At 39.9% G+C, this 22476-nt stretch overlaps 2 pseudogenes; both read right to left on the bottom strand.

The window, feature by feature from the left end:
- LOC137732783 (PHD finger protein ING1-like) overlaps positions 1 to 22476 on the bottom strand; it is a 51198-nt pseudogene that overhangs the window by 3931 nt on the left and 24791 nt on the right.
- On the bottom strand, positions 17868 to 18647 carry LOC137731172 (uncharacterized; annotated as a pseudogene).

Here is a 22476-nt window from a genome sequence, read left to right as displayed (position 1 = left end):
ATGTTGGCCTATTAAAGAAAGAAGTCGACGAAGAAGAGGAGCCTCCAGTGGAGAAAGTCGAAGAGAAGCTGAAGCTAGACCAAGCAACGGCGTTCATGGAATCTCTCTCTATCCAGCAGCTACAGGAGATGATCGCAAGCACTGTCAAGACACAGTACGAAGGAAGCTCGCATGACTCCGTACTGTACTCAAAGCCTTACTCCAAGAAGATTGATGCTTTGAAGATGCCAAGGGGTTATCAGCCCCCAAAATTCATGCAGTTCGATGGAAAAGGCAACCCGAAGCAACATGTCGCCCATTTCATTGAAACTTGCAACAATGCTGGGACAGAGGGAGACTACCTTGTCAAACAGTTCGTACGTTCGCTGAAAAGTAACGCTTTTGACTGGTACACCGACCTCGAACCCGAGTCTATCAACAGTTGGGACCAGCTAGAAAGGGAATTCCTCAACCGTTTCTACAGCACTCGTCGTACTGTAAGCATGCTAGAGCTGACCAGTACGAAACAGTGGAGAGATGAACCTGTCATCAACTACATAAATAGATGGCGTTCCTTAAGTCTGGATTGTAAAAATCGGCTTTCTGAAACCTCTGCCATTGAGATGTGCGTTCAAGGCATGCAGTGGGGACTACACTACATCCTTCAAGGCATTAAACCACGAACATTTGAGGAGTTAGCCACCCGCGCCCATGATATGAAGTTAAGCATCACCCGTCATGGGAAGAAAGAACAGATCGCCAACTACAAGAATGACAAAGTTTTGGGGCCAAAGGTGGATAAGGCTGCGTGGAAACCCACCAAGGAAGCAATGACGGTCAACACAACTCCAGTCAAAACCCATACACGAGGCAAGGCGATTCAAACCGAAGCTTTTCGTGATCAAGAGATACGTAGACGCACTTTGAAGGAGCTTGAGGAGAAGACTTATCCATTCCCCGACTCTGACGTGGTTGCCATGTTGAAAGACTTGCTTGACAAAAAGGTGATCGACCTACTTGAGTGCAAACGACCGGAAGAGATGAACCGTACTGACAGTCTAAGGTACTGTAAATTCCACCGCTTCATTGGTCATCCGACAGAAAAGTGCTTTGTGCTAAAAGATCTCATCATGAAGTTGGCTCAGAATGGGATCATCGAGCTAGATCTTAATGATGTGGTGAAGTCAAACTATACCACCGTCACTTCTGGCTCTTTGAACTCAAAATCTTCACCTCAACCGCTGGGGGCATGCTCCAAAACCATGTCAGTCACGTCAAGTGAAGTTGAAGGATGGACTTATGTCACTCCAAAGAAAATGCACAAGAAACATAGGTCTCCTCCACAAGTTCACCAATCGGAAAGGGGGCAAAGCAGCTACCGCCAACCTTCAAAGCTACATGAAAATGTTGAGGATGATGAAATTATGACACAAAGATCGTCCGTTGCCATCACGATGCGCGATTTCTTCCCAAAAGACTTCTTCAATCACTCGGTCAAGACTCCTTGCTATGAAGATTGCAAGGAATGCCTCTCTAAGATCGTTTGACAAATTCAAAAAAAAGTTCCTTGTCTGCACGAGTTGAAACTGCAAACGACACCACAAGCTCCTCGTTCGCACGAGCCTAAAAGGTGACACCAAACGCTCCTTGCCTGCACGAGCTGAAACTGCAAACGGCACCAAAACGCTTCTTGCCTGCACGAGCTGAAACTGCAAATGGTACCAAACGCTCCTTGCCTGCACGAGCTGAAACTGCAAACGGCACCAAAACGCTCATTGCCTGCACGAGCTGAAACTGCAAACGGCACCAAAACGCTCCTTGCCTGCACGAGCTGAAACTGCAAACGGCACCAAACGCTCCTTGCCTGCACGAGCTGAAACTGCAAACAGCACCAAACACTACTTGCCTGACGAGGAGGTGTTCTACATCGACATCTTCCCAACATGGACGATGTTCTTCGACGGATCCGCACGAGCAGACGGAGCGGGGGCAGGAGTAGTATTCATGTCGCCACAAAGGCAAATACTACCTTACTCCTTCCAACTGAATGAGCTATGCTCCAACAATGTTGCTGAGTACCAAGCATTGATCATCGGGCTCCAAATGGCGATCAACATGGAAATCACAGCTCTTGAGGTATATGGCGATTCCAAGCTCATAATCAATCAACTCTTAACTGAATATGAGGTGAGGAAAGATGATCTCGTCCCATACTTCCGGCTAGCGACCCAACTGCTACAAAAGTTCGAAGCTGTGACACTAGAACATGTGCCAAGAAAGGAAAATCAAATGGCAGACGCTCTCGCCAATCTAGCCTCGAGTATAACACTAGGAAAAGATGAAGTTGCAGACGTGCCAGTTTGCCAAAGATGGGTGATTCCGCTCGTTAATGAAATGTCACTAGATGATACAAATGTCATCTCAGTACTTCCAGTCGATGCTGAAGAGTGGAGACAGCCGCTGATCAACTACTTAGAGCACGGAAAGCTTCCAGATAATCTTAGACACCGTTCCGAAATACGTCGACGAGCACCTCGCTTCCTTTACTACAAAGGAACACTCTATCGACGCTCTCTTGAAGGAGTGCTCCTGAGATGCCTAGGTGAGGAAGAAGTTAATCTAGCCATGGAAGAAGCACATTCAGGTGTGTGTGGGGCACATCAGTCTGGACCAAAGCTACATTTCCGGCTTAAAAGAATGGGTTACTACTGGCCGAGCATGGTGAAGGACTGCCTGGAACACGCCAAAAGGTGCCAAGCCTGCCAATTCCACGCCAACTTCATACATCAACCGCCTGAACCATTACACCCTACAGTTGCTTCATGGCCGTTCGACGCATGGGGATTGGACGTTGTAGGACCAATTACGCCAAAGTCATCTGCAGGGGAAGCTTACATCCTAGCTACAACAGATTACTTCTCCAAGTGGGCTGAAGCCATCCCTTTAAGAGAAGTAAAAAAGGAAACTGTTGTTCGTTTCATCAAGGAGCATATCATCCACCGATATGGGGTGCCTCGCTACATTATCATTGACAACGGAAAGCAGTTCTCCAACCGACTCGTGGATGAGCTTTGCGACAAATACAAGTTCAAGCAGCACAAGTCTTCCATGTATCATGCTCCGGCCAACGGCCTCGCGGAAGTATTCAACAAGACGCTGTGCAACCTCCTGAAAAAGGTAATCGGCCGAACAAAGAGAGATTGGCATGAAAGAATAAGTGAAGCACTTTGGGCATATAGGACTACACATAGGACTCCTACCCAAGCTACACCTTATTCTCTCGTATATGGCGTAGAAGCTGTTCTACCGCTCGAAAGTCAAATTCCCTCACTAAGGATGGCTATACAAGAAGGCTTGACTGATGAAGAAAATGCAAAGTTGCGCCTTCAGGAGTTGGAAGCGCTGGATGAGAGAAGGCTCGAAGCTCAACAACACTTGGAATGCTACCAAGCACGGTTATCCAAGGCATTCAACAAGAAAGTCCGCCCAAGGTCTTTCCAAGCCGGAGATCTCGTGCTGGCATTGCGTAGGCCTATCATTACAACTCATAAGACAAAAAGCAAGTTCACATCAAAGTGGGATGGACCCTACGTAATATAAGAGATCTACACCAATGGCGCCTACTTAATCATGGCAGAAGACGGGTTGAAGATCGGCCCCATCAACAGCAGATTTTTGAAGCACTACTACCCCTAAAGTAAACGCACAAGCTCCTGGCCCGCAAGAGCATAAACTGTGTACGGCAAAATCATCAAAAAAAAAAAAAAAAAAAAAAAAAAAAAAAAAAAAAACAAACCATCACTCATTTGAACTACGTCATGACTTGATCCCTCCTCAACCAAGGGTACGTAGGCAACTTGAAACTTCAAAACTTCAAGTACAGTCACATCATCAAAAAAAAAAAAAAAAAAAAAAAAAAAAAAAAAAAAAAAAAAAAGGAAATAACACATCTTGGTGATGTATATGTTTTATCTGTATTTAGCACAATACACTGAATAAAATAAAACATGTTCATTGATCTCCGAGAAATTACAAGTGCGTACAAAAAAAAAAAAAAAAAAAAAAGAGATGGAGCTTTCATAAAGGTTGTTCACGTGAAGTCCCACTACTTGGGAAAACTACAGAAGCGGGAGGCATCAAAGAAGAGGCCTCAATACTTGGTGGAACGCTAGATGAGCCAGGAAAAAGGTGCCTCTGGAAGAAAGCAGCAAGCCTTTGACGGTCACTTTGAATTCGACCACTGGATTCTTGCAGCTCATCAAGCTTCCTCTTCATGCCCGTCGAATAGTTATTTGCAAGCACATGCAAACTTCTATTCTCGTGCTTAAGCTGTTTGATCTCTTGCTTAAGAGTTTCCACCTCCGCCATCAATGATTCCACTTGGCGGGATCGAGCAAGTAGGCGTTGGCCCATGTTGGACACAGAGCCTGCGCACTGAACACTGAGAGTTAGGGACTCTTGAACGGCCAACTCATCGGACCGTTCTGAAAGCAGCCTACTATCTTTTGGAGTGAGGAAGTTCCTAGCTACTATCGTAGCTGTTGTTGCGTCCTTCATCACAGAATCTTCACCTGTCAAAGGGCCATTAGAAGATAAGAAAGAAGGGCACCATACATTTACCTGACGTGGTGCACTCGGATCACTGCTGAGACTCAAATCTAAGCAAATGTTAGATGGGTTAGCCATTGTCAAAAGGTTAAAAGAGAAAGGTGGATGGAGTAAAATCAGAAAGGGCCGAAGACGATTTTCACAAACGGGCGATCTTCAAAGTGTGCATGTTGGAGGTGATCGATACCTCTATAAAAAGCCAAGGCGACACGACCACTGATTCAAAAAATCGGATTTTCCTGCGTGAAGTTCGGCGACGCTTTCGCGGCTTTTCAGATAACGCGTTCAACTTTGTCAAAAGATCTCTGACAAAGTTGAAAACACGTGAAGGTTATCATCCCAACTACGCGCCTTTGCCAACAAGCGTGGTGACAGAGCCGCACCCGTGACTACTTTTTCGAAGAGGCGCTCGCTCAGAAATTGAAGAGACGCTTGTTAAAAAATCGAAGAGACGTTTGTCGACAAGGGTAAAAGAACATAACCACCACTTGCTATTGGGAAATCCCTATATATGTCGACCTTCATCTTTTATGGCAAGGCAGACCTGAAAAAAAAAAATGCCCAACTCTTCCTCACCTCTGAGGGCGCACTCCCAGCAAAGCCTCTCGAAATACTCAATTTTTTTCTTCTTCCCCAAAGAAGATACCAGATGCCTGGAATACAGATGAGGCAGGAGGAAACGGTAAATCGAAGCATGTGGAGACAAGCACAACAAATATATGTGCTGATTCATTCGCTGCTTCTTCAAAAGCAAAAGTATCTCATATCATCAAGGGCGAAAGCAAAGGTATCTCATATCATGCTTTTTCCCTGTCTTTTCCTTTGCCCTTGTTCTCACCTGCCAAGGCAAGGACAGAGAAAGCAATATGTCGGAACCTCCACTCAAACTTGCGCTGCCACCAAGAAGTGAGGGTCCATTCAAATGCAAGGTTTGCATTCAACTCCTGCATCAGAGGACAAATACTACAAGAGAAGATGCTAAACCTGCATAAGGAAATACCACTTCTGCAAAGGGGAGCAAGTAAGGCAAGTGAAAATGATACATCGAAGCATGTGGAGACAAGCAACAACTGCATATGCTGAGCTATCCTCTAACCCTCTTCAATACAAATTGGAGAGATTGAACAAAGAAACAGAAAAAAAAAGGAGTAAAGCTCAGACCTTCGGGGGAGACCAAAAGAATTTGCTACCCAGTTCAAGAGTAGCACAAAGGAAAATCAACGATTGGAGGAAACCAGAAAATCTTCCAGTCGAACTCAAGATCAAGCCTCAATGGCCCTTGAAGAAATTTCCTGTTGCCCAGTTCAAGAGTAGCACAAAGGAAAATCAACGATTGGAGGAAACCAGAAAATCTTCCAGTCGAACTCAAGATCAAGCCTCAATGGCCCTTGAAGAAATTTCCTGCTGCCCAGTTCAAGAGTAGCACAAAGGAAAATCAACGATTGGAGGAAACTAGAAAATCTTCCAGTCGAACTCAAGATCAAGCCTCAATGGCCCTTGAAGAAATTTCCTGCTGCCCAGTTCAAGAGTAGCACAAAGGAAAATCAACGATTGGAGGAAACCAGAAAATCTTCCAGTCGAACTCAAGATCAAGCCTCAATGGCCCTTGAAGAAATTTCATGCTGCCCAGTTCAAGAGTAGCACAAAGGAAAATCAACGATTGGAGGAAACCAGAAAATCTTCCAGTCGAACTCAAGATCAAGCCTCGATGGCCCTTGAAGAAATTTCCAGCTCAGTTCAAGACTAAGCCTGTGGAAAATCAACGATTGGAGGAAACCAGAAAATCTTCCAGTCGAACTCAAGATCAAGCCTCAATGGCCCTTGAAGAAATTTCCAGCCTAATTCAAGATCAAGCCTCGACGGCCCTTGGGTTGACATCTACATTAAGGGACTTCAAAACGCATCTTCTACACGTGACAAGCACATGTCTACGACGCGCCTTGAAGTGGGGGCATTTGTAGACATCGAAATTTCAGTAAAACAAATGTTCACCAATGCATTAAAGTTTTGACGTGTCAAGGCATACATGGCATACGCCACGTGTTGTACAAATTGTACACATGGCGTGTGACTCAACAAAATAGGAAGAAATACCCTTGAAGGATTAAACAAGTTTTTCTTCTCATTTTGGGCAATGACAAGGCAAGTACATTTCAATCCATTGAGGATCAAAACAAGTTTTTCTTCTCATGTTGGGCAATGACAAGGTAAGCACACTTCAATCCATTACGGATCAAAGAAAGTTTTTCTCATTTGGGCAATGACAAAGCATACACATTTCAAGTTTAAAATGGTATTAAGTGGGAAATTAGGCCATAAGTTACACCACTTCAATTTCAATATTGCATTAAGTGGGAAATTAGGCCATAAGTTACACCACTTCAATTTCAATATTGCATTAAGTGGGAAAATTAGGCAATGGTGCTTGGAAAGGAAAAAAATATTTTGTGGTGGTGATTCATTCTCAAAGCCTATAAATAGGCTTCTCCATCAAGGTATCAAGCATCAAGGAATTCACAAATACATTTCTCTACTCCCAAATTGGAGGGGAACACACCAAAACCTTGAAGCCTTGAAGCTCTAAAGCTCTCAAGAAAATCCCGAAGGATAAAGAAAGCAATCTTCGTTCTTCGTCAAATCCTCCTTCAAGATCAAGCCCCAACGGCCCTTGAAGAACTCCCACCGACTCAAGATCAAGCCCCGACGGCCCCTTGTAGAAAGTGTTCATCATTCATCATCCGTTCATCCAAAAGATCAAGGAATTCACAAATACATTTCTTTACTCCAAAATTAGAAGAGAATTCCCCAAATCCTTGAAGCTTTGAAACTCCAAAGCTTCCAACCATCCAAATTCCCAAGAATTCCGAAGGATCAAGAAAGCTCTCTTCGTTCTTCGTTAAATCCTCTTTCAAGATCAAGCCCCGACGGCCCTTGAAGAAAGTGTTCATCCGTTCATCCTAAGCATAAGCCCCCAACGGCCCTTTTGGATCAACAACCTCAACAAATCCACACATCCAATCGTTCTTCAAGATTAAGCCCAAAAGCCCTTGAAGATCCGCTCATCCATCAACCTTCAAGATCAAGCCCAAAAGCCCTTGAAGAAATCCACACAACCATTATTCAAGATCAAGCCCCGACGGCCCTTGAAGAAAGTGTTCATCGTTCATCCTAAGATCAAGCCCCAACGGCCCCTTGGATCAACAGCACAAACAAATCCACACATCCAATCGTTCTTCAAGACTAAGCCCAAAAGCCCTTGAAGATCCGTTCATCCATCAACCTTCAAGATCAAGCCCAAAAGCCCTTGAAGAAATCCACACAACCATTATTCAAGATCAAGCCCCGACGGCCCTTGAAGAAAGTGTTCATCCGTTCATCAACTGTTCATCCTTAGATCAAGCCCCGACGGCCCTTTGGATCAACAACTCATCCACAAACCTACACCCTACGAAGATAGAATCAGAGGACCAAATTTGAGAGAGATCGTAACCCCAAAATCATAAACACAAAAATATTATTTTGTACACGTTATTCTGGTTTCTTGTTTCAAGGAAACTTTCGTGTTCACATGAAGAACACGAGTGTTTGTTTTAGTTAGAGAGCTTGCTGAAGTCAAATTTGATTCAAGGGTGGTGCACACTTGATCTTGAATAAGATTTGTGATTTTTTCAAGGGTTGTCGAGGCTTGTTCTTGAACAATCGGAACCACAAGTAATGTCACGTGGCTGGTGATCTTTGGCTTTGTTGGGAATGAATAGACACATATTTGTTGTGCTTGTTGATTTTCCACGAGCTTGATAAAGAACACAAGTGTTTGCTTTAGCCAAAGAGCCTTTTTGGTTCCCTCCAAAGGTTTGAATTTACTTCATTTCTCTAGAGTCGACTTTGATTCAAGGGTGGTGGACACTTGATCTTGAATCAGACTTGTAATTGCTTTAAGGGCCGTTGAGGCTTGATCTTGAATCAAATGGGACCATGAAGAGCTTCACGTGGTGGGAGGTCTTTGGCTTTGATGTGGATGAACCGGCACATATTTTTTGTTCTTGTTGATTTTCCACGAGCTTGATGTAGAACACAAATATTTGCTTTGGCCAGAGAGCTTTCTGGTTTTCCTCCAAAGGTTCGAATTCACTTCATTTCTCTAGAGTCGCCTTTGATTCAAGGGTGATGGACACTAGACCTTGAATCGGACTTATGACTTCAAAGACCTCGAGGCTTGATCTTGAATGAAATGGACCACGAGGAGTTTCACGTGGCGAGTGGTTTTCGGCTTTGTTGGGGTTGAATTGGCACGTGTAGTTGTGCTTGTTCATTCTTTGTGAGCTTGGTAAAGAACATGAGTGTTTTCTTTGGCCAGAGAGCTTTCTGGTTTCCTCCAAAGGTTTGGCTTTGCTACATTTCTTTGGAGTCGAATTTGATCCAAGGATGGTTGACATTGATCTTGAATCAGACTTATCATTTCTTCAAGGGTTGTTGACACTTAATCTTGAATGAAATGGAACCACGAGGAGTTTCACATGGTGCGTGGTCTTAGGCTTTGTTGGGGATGAATCGGCACGTGTATTATTTGTGCTTGTTGATTCTCCACAAGCTTGAAGAACATGATTGTTTGGATGTTTGAGAGAGTTCTAGATGTCCGAAATTTCGACTTGCTTCTTTTTGCTCCCCTCTTTAAACGAGTGCCTAATATTTGTAAGTAGGGAATTTAGCTTGATTTGAAATACCCAATTGAAGCTAGACTTGAGCAGCTGCTTTGGGGCATCCACGTGTATATATATGCCATATACATATATGTTCATATATATACACACACGGCACCATCATTTTTTCCTTTTTTTTTATTTATTTATTGTTTTTTTGTTAGCTTCCTCTGCACTGCAAGGCCCTTCTGTCCCCATTCAAGTTTCAGACGGAAATTAAGCTCTTCATTCCTGATTTTGTGTGAGGAAACACGCCACCCTTGAAAAGCTTTCCTAAATCGGATATTTTTTTTCCTAATTTGGAGGATTTGATTTCTGTGAGAATTTTCTTTCTTCAATATATAGTGGGCATGAACTTGAACATTTTTTCACAACAGAACCCACGGCTTCAAACGCCGTCGTCTTCCTCCGTGAATTCTAGAGCCTCTGCAGTCGGCCGTCCAATCGGATGCGCGACCCCTCCAATTTCAGGCGGAGCACCGGGCCGAGTCAAGTTCTTCCAGAATGAGTCCTGGAACGGCAGAACCTTCTATATGCGAATGTTGCAGACCAATTTGGGGCTGCCAGTCATAAATTGATTGCTTGGATTGGTGTGAACGGCAGACCCTTATTCCCCAGGGTGTTTGTCAGCGAGGATTTGGTGAACAGGCACGAACGGCAGGGAAGAAGGATGGATCCCCATCACACTGCAGATCGGATAATAGGCAGGCGGAGGAGAAGCCAAAGCCGACGGGTTCTGCAAGGACAAGGGGCCGATCTTGGGAGCAAGCAACTTGGTTGCGCTGACCTTGCCTCTGGTGATCAGGACATAGCCATGACGACCGGTGTCTGGGAGGCAATGCGTGGGCGGCTTTTATTTTATTTTATTTTCGTTTTTGCAGGGAAAGACACATACGGTGAGATTTTTTTTTTTTAGTTGAAATAGAAGGGGAAAGGAAAATAGTGATAAAGAATGTGAGAGTAGGAAGTTTTTATTTTTTATTTTTTATTTTCATTTTTAAATAGAAATATGATAGGATTATATGTAGGTGAGGTTTTGAAGAAAAAAAAGTAAAATTTGGTTATGTGAAATTACATTTCTGCTCTATATTTCTTATTCATGTTCTATTTTAATCAGAAGGTTAAATTGGTAATTTTATAGAATTTTGATTGACAATAAGTGTTTTATTAATTGGAAAAATTAGAATGCCCTACATCTTTTTTATAGTTGTTAGACTAAACATTCATCATTTTTAAAGATTTGATTAAGATGCTTTGATCAATTGTCACCTCAATAATTTTCTATTTATTTAATTTTCATGTCATTAATTTAAATGTATTTATATAGAGGCATAAGGTATCTTAGCAACTAATTGCCAATAATATAGAAATTTAATTTCGTCAATTCCCTTCAACGCATTAAAGGACATTTTTAATGTACTGAGAAACCAAATGTACCAAAAATTCAAATGTACCATAAAACCAAATGTACCCATTGTTATATAACTTTTTTGGTACGTTTAGATTTCAAATGTACAAAGAAACCAAATGTACCAAAATTTCAAATGTATCATAAAACCAAATGTGTCCATTGTCATGTAATTTTTTTGGTACGTTTAGATTCCAAATGTACCAAAAGACCAAATGAACAAAAATCACAAATGTACCACAAAACCAAATGTCTCTATCAGATAACCCTTTTCGTACATTTACATTCCAAATGTACTGACAAATACAAAAAATCAAATCCACTATAAAACTATAAGTGTCCATATTATAGATAACTAGACGTAACTATATAATCAAACAAATCTTTATCATGTGTTGGGTCTTTTAAATAATAAAATCTCTAACAATTTTTTTTTATAAATATTCTACTATATTCACAAAATAAAAAAAAAAGAAAAAAAAAAAAGAGAAGAAGTAAAATTATAACAAACAATAAAAAAAAAATGCATAGAGATGGATAATAAATATAGGGACAAGAGGAAATGAAAAAAAAAAAAAAAAAAAAAAACACCGAAATGTCCAGGAAAAGTAGTGAAAAACAAAATTCTAAACAAAATTGAACTTATGTGAAAAACTGAAATCAATAACCAAAATTTTAGGAAAATGTTTGATAAAATTTTCAAAATGAGTGTCTGTTTAGTCTAAAAAATTAAAAAATGAGGCGCCTATGTCAAAACACCCCTTTTTTTGACACTTTTATTTTATGCAAGTGACAACGCTTGTGGAATTTTGCGTCGTTCCCCTATGTTTTGCCGCTTGCGTCCACATGTCGTCTTTGAGCTCAATTTCCAACCGTAGGTGGTAGCTTTTTGCAAATTTGCAATTAGTGGCAGCTTTCTACAAGTTTCTGCAGTTAGTGGCGGCTTTCTGCTGTTAGTGGTGGTTTCTGCAAGTTTTTGCAATTAATGGCGGCTTCCTGTAAGTTTCTACAGTTAGTCACGGCTTCTTGCAAGTTTATGCAGTTAGTGGCGGGTTCCTGCAAATTTCTACAGTTAGTGGCAGCTTTTTGTAGACTTTTGCTGTGGCCCTCAGCATTGGTTCTGCAACGCTCGTTGTTGCTGTCACAAGGGAGTGTGCTCACCACAAGGGAGCGTTGCTCACTGCAATAATATTGCTCGTTGCAAAGGAATCGCCGAACTGCACATACTGTCTTTGCCTGCGAAGACGAGGATACACCGTTGCCTATGAGGATAAGCCGCTGTGACGACAAGTTGTGATGTCATTGTGAAGACAAGCTATGATGTCGTTGTGACAACAAGTTTTGATGCCGCTGTGACAACAACTTGTGATGCTGTTGCTGGCTACCACTGTTGTAGGTGTCAATTCTTCGCCCACATCGCCTCTGGGACAACACTATTTCTGAAGCACATTGCGCTTGTGGTTGCACCATCTTCGGGATTCTCTGCTTCACATTGCTCTTGTTGCTTGCTTGCTCGTGGAAGACACCAATGCATTGAAGACATTGGAAAACTTGCTTATGATTCAGCTGCACAACTTCAAAGTGATGGCTTGATCTTGCATCTTCATCTCAAAGGTTGGAACTTGTTTTTTCTTTTTTTTTTTTTTCCCTTTTTTTCAGTTTTTTCTTTTTTATGTGACTAAACTCGACTTTCGTTTTCGAGCTACCCGATGTGCCCTTCAGAAAAAGTGATCTAGTCATAACGTAGTTCAAATATGTTTATTTTTTTTATTTTTTATTTTTTATTTTTTATTTTTTGTGCTGGACACAATTTAGGTTCTTGCAGGCCAAGAGCATTTGTTGTCACCTTTTACGCCTCTACAAACGAGGAGCTTTGATGCCGCCTTTTAGGCTCATGCGAACAAGGAACATTTTGGTGTGGATTTGGTGCCGTTTGCAATTTCAGCTCGTGCAGGCAAGGAGTGTTTGGTGCCGTGTTGCATTTTCAGCTCGTGTAGGGTACGAGCATTTGATGTGAATTTGTCAAGCGATCTTGGAATGGTGTTCCTTGCAAACTTCAAAGCAATGAGTCTTGATTGATTGGTTGAAGAAGTCTTCGGGGAAGAAATCGTGCATCATGATGGGGAAGGACGATCTTTGAGTCAAAATTTCATCATCTTCAACCACTCTATGCCACTTTAGATGTTGATGAGAGCTTCTTTGCCTTCTCCATGATTTGTCAACTTGTGGTATCCATTTAAACATATGCCTTTAAAACTCAACAAATTTCGAGTAGATCAAGTAGCATACAATGCGTTTTGTATGGACAATATTGTTCCATTTGGCAACATGATCTGAGCTTTTCTTGAGCCTTCAATTACAACTGATTGGCCTGATATTGTTGTTACTTTTACTTTTGTAAGCTTCAAGATTGAGAAATATTTTCGATCTCAAAGTATTGTATGCATGGTTGCACTATCTGCAAGACAAATATCCCAGCCATTACTCTTGTTCTAAGTAAGGTAATCATAGTTAAAAACAATGTATTCTTAATAAAAGGAAATTGAAATGCCACTTTTATTGAATTGAAATGTAAACTTTAAACTACAAGCTCAGATAATAAGAGTACATAAAAAAGAATGATTCAATCAAACCGATACACTTCATTTCCTCTTTCCACAATGAAGTCTAAGACATCCAGGTGGGTTATGTTCAATTGCACTAATAAATCGAACACTAGATCAGGTATATTCATTGGTTAAGCTTGGTTAAGGAAATTGGTTTCAACACCCTTCTCCTTGAGGGATGCTTGATACAGGTTGACCAGATGTTTTGGGGTATGAGCCTAGTGCCCATTGCCACCACACTTATGGCAGACTCCTTCAGGATTTCTAGGAGTGTTATTCATAAGCCTTACCCATATGACGATTTACATTTTTGAAGTTCGAGCTCGAATTATGCCTTGGACTTTTGTTGTAAGACCAGACACCATGATTCTTGCATATCCCGTTCCACCGGTCTCACATGTGAGCATGTCCTCATTTGTAATTATTGCCACGAGAAGATGTGGTGTTCATTTCAAGGGAAGCAACATTCACTTTTGGAATGGTGCTGACCTAATAGGTCGGGATTGATGGTTTTTATTAGGAGCTTATTGTTTTGTTCAGCCACAAGAAGCACCGATATCAGCTGGTTGCACTAAGTAAAGCCTCGCTTTCTATACTACTACTGTATCAGCACGTTGGAGGCATGAAAGGTTGAAAGTCTTTTCCAGTATATCTTCCTTAGTAATGGTCTCCCTACAAAGCTTCATCTAGGAGCTAATTTTGAACATTGCAGAGTTATACTCAGTAACCGACTTGAAATCCTGGATCCTCAGGTATGTCTACTCATAATGAGCCCTTGGAAGAATCATTGTTTTCTGGTTATTGTATCTATTTTCCAGAGGGCTAATAGATCTTCAACCGTTAGGTATTTGCTCTTCAGTCTTTCATCAAGGTGGCGACGGATAAAGATCATGGTCTGGGCCCGATCTTGAGAGGACACATTATTTCCTTCCTTGATGGTTTCTCTAAGATTTCCTACCTCCAGATGGATCTTGGTATCCACTACCCAGGTAAAGTAGTTATTCCCAGTAATATCTAGGGCAACAAAATCAAGCTTTGCCAAGTTCGCCATTTTCTTTTTCTGAAAGAAAAATGAGATGTATAAGAACTTGCAATAATATGTATTCTGGAGGAATGTAGTGTTAGAACTTCTGGTTCTTACAAAATTTTCATTTTGATCTTCAGGCCAAAATGTTAAGGACTCAAAATTTCAGGCTCGACATTTACATAATTAATGAGGAAGGCAATTATGCCGCACTACTCTCATTGAAACAATATAGCATAGGATAGGCGATTATACCGCACCACTTAAGCAGCAGGAAAGTAATATGCAGAGCTGAGTTCAAAAACAGTGGCTGCCATGGCTCGATATTCAGCCTCTGCACTAGAGCGAGCAATGACCTATTGCTTCTTGCTCTTCCAAGTCACAAGATTTCCACACACAAATGTACAATACACTGTGGTAGATTTTCTATCAAGTGCATTCCCTACCCAATCCGCATCCGTGTAGCCACTAATGGTAGCATACTTATTGTTGCGCATGATGATTCCTTGCCCTATTAAATTCTTGAGATAGCGTAGGATTCTCTTAAAAATGTGAAGGTGATCAATAGTGGGATAATGCATAAATTGACTTGCCAAGCTCACTACATATGTGATATCTGGGCGAGTGATGGTGAGATAAATAAGCTTCTCTACCAACCGCTGATAATAACTCACATCATGCATGGTTTTTCCCTCTATGTTGAGTCACAGTTTACAATCCACGGGAGTGATGGAAGGTTTGTAGTCAAGCATGTTTGCTCCCTGAAGAGGATCTAGTACATATTTACGTTGATGTAGAAACAACCCCTTTGAAGAAGTTGCCATTTCAATGCCCAAAAAATACTTGAGCTGCCCTAGATCTTTAATAGCAAATGTTTGATGTAGGGAACGTTTTAGTGCCTCAATTTCAACAACATTATCCCATGTGATGATGAGATCATCCACGTAAATGAGAACCACCAACTTCCCACTGGTCCAGTTCTTACAAATAGTGAGGAATCAACATTACTTCGAACAAATCCAGCCTTTTCTAGTATGAACTGAGCTTGGCATACTAGGCTATCGAGGATTGTTTCAATATATATATTTCCTTGTGCAATTTACACACCACATTGCCTTTAAGACCATCACAGCCTAGAGGAGGCTACATATACACTTCTTCTTGCAACTCTCCGTGAAGAAAGGCATTCTTCACATCCATTTGATAGAGGGACCACCCAGAATTAACAGCCACTGAGAGTAAAACTCTCACTGAATTTATCTTGGCCACAAGAGCAAATGTTTTTTTATAATCTACCCCAAAGGTTTGGGTGAAACCTCGAGCCACAAGGCTAGCCTTGTGTCTCTCAATACAACCATCAGACTTAAATTTTATCTTATAAATCCAACGACTTCCAACAACCCTTTTTCCTATTGGTAGTTGAACTAAGCTCCAAGTGTTGTTTTCTTCCAGTGCATGAAGCTCATCTATCATGCCTTGATTCCATTGTGGGAGGAGTGATGCTTCTTGGAAACTCCTAGGTTCACAATGTTTGTCAATTTCACTGAGAAATACAACATGAGATGCAGAGAAATCACAAAAGCTTATGCTTTCGGTGATAGGATGTCATGAGGCATAAGTAACATAATCTTACAACCTAGTTGAAGGTTTCCTAGTTTGAGGAAGGTTTCTTTTTATCACTTGAAACTCTATAAAAGGTTGAGAGTGATCAGAATGGGACTCATCATCCCTTTGACTAGCGGTAATTGGACTAGCAGTGATTGAGTCAGTTTGCACTTGTTCTCTATCTGAACTCACAAAGACTAGTTTGTCTTCCAACACTGGATGATGAAAGTTCTGAAGGAGTGGAAATAATTCAAACAATTCCTCCCCTTGATTTGTAGTAATGCCTTTGGAAGTGAAATAACGATAGTCCTCTTCGAACTTCACATCTCTGAACACAATGCACTTCTTAGTGACTGGATTGAAGCATTTATATCCCTTTTGAGTGGAAGAGTACCCCATAAACACACACTTGGTAACCCTGGCATCTAATTTTTCACGATTCAAGGCTTGAATATGAACAAAACAAACACATCCAAATACCTTGAGGTGTGTCAAATCAATTTTTCCACCTTTGAGTGTTTCATAGGGAGATTTGTACTTTAGCGCACTACTTAGGAGTCGATTGATGAGATAAGTGGTAGTGAGAATAGCAAATGACCAAAACTTCTTGGGAACATGCAAGTGAAGCATGAGAGCACGATTTTTCTCCAAGAGGTCCCTATTCTTTCTCTCGGCTACTTCATTTTGTTGGGGAGTTCCTACACAGTTGGTTTAATGTATGATGCCCTGAGAACATATGTATTGAAGCATGTTGTTGGAGAGAAATTCAGTGCCATTGTCTGATCTTAAAACTTTAATGTTTGATTGAAATTGAGTTTTAACATGCATATGAAAATCTTTGAAAATGTTTGGGACTTCACTCTTTGATTTCGTAAGGTAAAAAAACTCATTCGAGAGAAGTCACCAACAAATAAAACAAAATACTTAAATCCTTCCATTGATTCAGTTGTTGGTCCCCATACATCAATATGTACCATTTCAAAAGGTTTACTAGTCCTAGACATCGAATTACCAAAAGGTAGTCGAGTAAACTTAGAAAATAGACAAGTATCACAAGTAAAATGAGATTTACAAAAGAAGGGAAACAATTTAGACAAAACAACGTCTAAGGGGTGAGTTAATCTTTTATGCCAAAGTTGGTTTTCATCTATGGACTTCGATCGAGCTTGAAAAACCTAAGGAAAACAGGCATCCTTGCACAGGTAGTAAAGTCCATTTATGAAGACCCCTTCACCAATCATCTTCATGGTGAGAACATCCGGAAAATCACGTTATCTAGTGAGAAAATATCATGGCAGTTTAGGGAATTTATGATTTTTCTAATTGACAGAAGTTGGAAAGGAAAGGTTGGTATATAGGGCAGTGGAAGGTGTTTTGTGTGAGAGTAATTTTATTTCTCCTTTGCCCAAAACTAAGACATTTTTTCCATTTGCAACTAAGACATGTAAAGGACTTGAAAAACGTTTAAAATGATGCCAGTTTGTGACTTTGTTTGTCATATGATCTATGGTGCCTGAATCTATTATCTAACAATCATTTTCAGTACTAGTTAATAGAATAGTAGTGAAGGCTTTGAGTATACCTGGTGCATCCTCATGTGGTATTATCTCATTGCTAGCAAGAAAGCCAGCAAACTATTCTAACATAGTTGTATGACTGCCATCATCCTTGCCTTGAGCTTGTGAACCTCCTCCGTATCCCTTACTTTGAAGGTAGGTTGCAAATTCATTGATGAGTGACAATGGATTGGTAGTGAACTCCATGGATCCTTGTGAGACATTAGGAGAGTGAGCATTAGCAAGGTGAGCCTTGGGGTGAGGGTGAAATTGTTATGAAGACCTTGGTATTATCTTTCCATCTTTGTTGAACTTAGGCTTGAGTTCAGGATGAAGTTCCCAACATTTGTCTTCCATATGGCCAACACCATTGCAATATTTTCATTTTAGTTGTGTATTTTTACCCTTGTACACTTTTGCTTCTGAGTTCTTGTAATTTGAGGCATATGCATTAGTCTCAGTTAATCTTGAGCTGTGCTGAGCATTCATCACTTTCTTCCTTGCTTCTTCTCGCTGAATAGTTGCACAAACATTGTTGAAGGTGGGCAGTTCTTAACTCATCAAGATGTGACTCCTTAGGTCCTTGTATTCTGAGTTTAAACTCCCTAACATCTGATAGATTCTGTTTTCCTCAGCTCGTTTCAGGAGAATGGTAGGGTCTATGGTATGAGGAAAATATACATCCAGCTCATTCCACATGGCTTTGAGGCTCCTAAGGTGTTGAACAAATGTTTTCCCGTCTTGTTGGGTATTGACAATGTCCTTTTTAAGTTGAAACACTCGTGCATAGTTATTTTGATTTCCATACATATCTTGCAAGGTTTTCCAAAGGTTAAGTGACGAATTGTAATAGCTGAAAATCTCAGCAACATGTTTCTCCATGGTGTTGAGGAGTAAGGACATGACAAGCTGATCCTTGCAAAGCCATGCACCGTATGTAGACGAGGAGCTATTTGGAGCTTCCATGCTTCCATTGATAAACCCTAATTTCCTTTTGCCTCTGAGAGTAAGTGAAACAGCTCGAGACCAAGGAAGATAATTGAACTCGTTCAAGAGAACTGAACACAGACGTTGATTGGTGTTAACCTCAACGTCTGAGAAATTTGGGGAGAGGCTATGCTGAGTTTCCTCATCACGGTTTACTAAGCATTCTTTAGCCATGGCCCAAAGTTTGAAAGAGATAATGCAGCAGCAAGAATGGTAGAGACAAGTTACAGAAGAACCTGCTCTGATACCATGTTGATTTTCTAGCTTTGAGTTTCAATGTATTTTCATATATTCAAATGTACAAGTGACAAGGTATATATGAGAGATGAGATGGAGGAGATGTCCGGGTAGTTAGTTGCTGTAAGTAGCTAACTAGAAGGAAGAAAAGAAGGTTGTCTATCACATTCAACTAGAGCTCACCTACTTAACCTAATTAGTTATCTTCCTTGGATCAAGGAAAAGCTTTATCTATTTTACACTAATCAGTCACTTCCCTTAAATGAAGGAAAAGTTGATATACAACAATATGGCCTTAAGCTTACCCTAGAGATACACCTATGGTAGCTGACCCTAGAAGCTAACCCTAAACCCATCGGGACACACTTCATTCCATCAACAAGTAGGATTGACAGATGCAGTTACTACCGCGGTCGTTGCCAGTCTTATTCTGGAGAGAAAAAAAAAGCATCACTAGGTCCCAAAGAACATAATTTGAGATGACATATACTTTGCATCTGATGCCAACCAAACATGCTCAAACTCACTTCACTTTGTAAACATTCTCAAACATTGAAGGTATGAATGTCGTCTCAAAACCCCGTAATTAATAGTAAAAGGGTAGAAACATGAAACTAGAAAAATCAACTCAAAAAATACAACAAATGAAACATTAAGAATAGGTAGATACTTCCTTCACCATCATCTACCACCTTCACCACTCTGTCCATACTTGCACCGCTATCAGGACTTGGAGCAGGCAACGCGCTCACTGCAGCACCCTTTCCTCCTGCAATATACCCCTTTACCAAAAATAGGGAAAATACATACCCAAATTTGGTAAAATACATAACGCAACGAAGAAGTAATTATGTCCTCGCTGGTAATCTTTAGTGTAAAAATAAAAGACTTGAACCGAGTAGTAAAAACTGCATACAATTAAAAGACTTGACAAGATGGAAATAAAGTAAAAGTAGAGTACCATGCAGCTTTTCCTCAAAAGTTTTCAAGTACTAATCAAGTTGTTGGATGTGTGTATCCACCTGAACATTATTACTGAATTTCAAATAAATATTCAGAGGTCACAAAAACGCTAAAACCTAGAGAAACAACCAACAGATGCAGTTCTTTGGGCTAGATTTGTCCCTCACATAGCACCCCGGGGTCTTGCCTATCGGGCAAGGTTTTGCTACATGGTGTGCAGCAATATGAATTTGCTATTTGTTTGAATTGTGCCTTTGTGAGGATTTTATCAGGCCTTGATGCTCACAATCAAAACTAATATTCAAGGGTCACAAAAACTCAAAAACCTGGAGAAACAACCAACATATGTAGTAACCATATTTATAGGGCAAGATGCCACTCAATGTACCGGATCATATGCCCAAACAGCCAACAGAACCTTTTCGTCTGCAATCTTTGCTCATCAAGATCATCTGAGAATCTATTAAAGGAAGTATTAGGTGTAATAAATAGAATTTTACAGGTTAATTTCTCTGTATTCCACAATTCTAAATAAAAGGTACATACAATCCTTGTTACAGAAGGAAACAAAATAAAGGACACAATATCCTTCCTAAAACATGACTCTAATAATTACAAAATATTTACATTCCTTTTTTATTTTTTTTCCCTAAATATTGACTTATTCCAATACTCCCCCTTAAGTTGGAGCATAGATATTACTCATGCCCAACTTGACAAGCGAGTCATCAAACCTCCTACTACACACGGCATGGGTAAGAATATCTGCAAGTTGTTCCTCTAAGTTCACAAGCGATATTGACACAATCTTCTTCTCCAGCTTTTCTTTGATAAAATGTCTATCAACCTCAACATGCTTAGTCCTATCATGTTGTATTGGATTCTCAGCAATTTCTTTAGCGGACTTATTATCACAATACAACTTTATTGCCTCATTTTGCTTAAAAACGAGACTCTAAGGCAATTTTTGTAGCCAAAGAATTTCACACACACCATGTGCCATACCCTTGCTATAATAGATTGACTAAACGACCTTAGTTTTAACTTATATTTTGTAGAGATGATATTTTGGCTTCAAAGTTGAATTCAATTTTTTAGAAAAAAATAAAAAATAAAAAAATAAAAAAAAACATTTATGAAACCCGCTGGTTTTATACCAGGGACTGAACTATAAAAATAGTTTCAGTTTTGGGGCCAATTATGTATTTCTCATAAGGGGGCCAAGGTGTATATATCCAAAAGTTTAAGGGTGTTTTGTAAACTCAGAAATTTGTTTAGGACAAGAGTGTAAGTATCATATAGTAGGGTACCAAATTAGACTACAAGAAATGTATTTGACCCTAACAAAATAAAAAGGAATATAACCTGGTTATTATATAAGGATTATATACTAACCTTTTGTATTTTTGTTGGATTAGGAACTCTAGTACGTTACTCATGAAAAAAACATTGACACACTGTGAAGGTGACGTCATGAATTGTGGGAGCATGCTAAGGTTTGGAATCAGGGTAGGAAAATTCTCGGGGAACCTTCATATATTGATTGGTTTCGTACACACAATTGTGTCTGTTAATTGGTGCAATTTTATGACTACTTGATATCATGATTCAAATGCTTGAGCTTATCTTTGGTTGATGTTTCTTGAAGAATATTATTAATCTGAATGTCATTTGAATATTGTTTCTTCTCTTCTCACACATTGCTTCTTGTCTTATTGTTTCTATAAAAAATTAAATGTTGATGTGATTTAACCGTAACCGTTCAAGTATGAGAGGAGGGAAAAAGAGAGAGATTAGGAGGGAAGAGAATCCTCCTTCATATGAAATTCGCTGATCGTATACATGTTGTGTTATAGGTGGTAAGGTGCAAGTTGTGAACAAAATGAGTATGATTAGTGGTTTGTCACTTGTGATGTGTTTAGAAGTACTTTTCAAATAATTAACACTACTTTTGATGAAAATGTTTTAGAGTTCTAAAAATATTTGATGCACCATTATTTGTTTTTTTGCATAAAGTACTTTAAGTGATTTTTTCAGAATTCATTTACACTTTTATCAATGATAGTTCTAAAAACATTTTGTTCAAAACGTTTTCAGTTATTTTTAAAATACTTCTAAACATGTCTCCCAAATATCTCGACAATGGTGACCATTAAATTTTCAATTATGCACGATTACAAATTCGAGCATTTCCTTCACCAAATTATCCCAACCTTCAAAACAATAAAAGTCGACTACAAGACCACAAAAATCAAATGAAGATATCACTCTACGAAAAGAAAAGGAAAAAAAAAAAAAAAAAAAAAAAAAAAACTAGAAATTGAAAGGATGATAAAGTAAAACGCTAACATGATAAAGAAAAGCATGTCCATTTATTATATTTTTGAGGTACAATAGGATTTCAAGGCCAAACATTTCCAGTTTATCAAACTGAAGAGAACGAAAATCATGTCTTTCAACAGACAACTCCTCCTACGAAGTTTTAACCAATTGTCCAGTCATACTTCTTTTCCCACTCTCCTGTGTTGATGTGGAATAAGTAAATTCCACTCTCTTGTGTTCTCCATATGCAATGGACTCCTCCACAACTATCAATAAATTTGTCACTAGGATAAAATACATTAACAACGGCATCTAATAAATTCGAGTACCACAGACCACATGTAAAAACTGTATTGAACCCAAAATGAAATTCGAATTCCCACTCCTCATTAGAAGCAAGAATACGAATACCAAAATCATCGTTCCATGATCGACAATGGTAGTTAAGTTGGCTCTCAATTATGCAGGAGAAGCCAAGGGT

This window comes from Pyrus communis, chromosome 4 (genome assembly GCF_963583255.1).
Source record: "Pyrus communis chromosome 4, drPyrComm1.1, whole genome shotgun sequence".
NCBI classification, from domain to species: domain Eukaryota; kingdom Viridiplantae; phylum Streptophyta; class Magnoliopsida; order Rosales; family Rosaceae; genus Pyrus; species Pyrus communis.
Note: the sequence above shows the minus strand (reverse complement) of the source record. Positions and strands in the feature narration are given on the sequence as shown.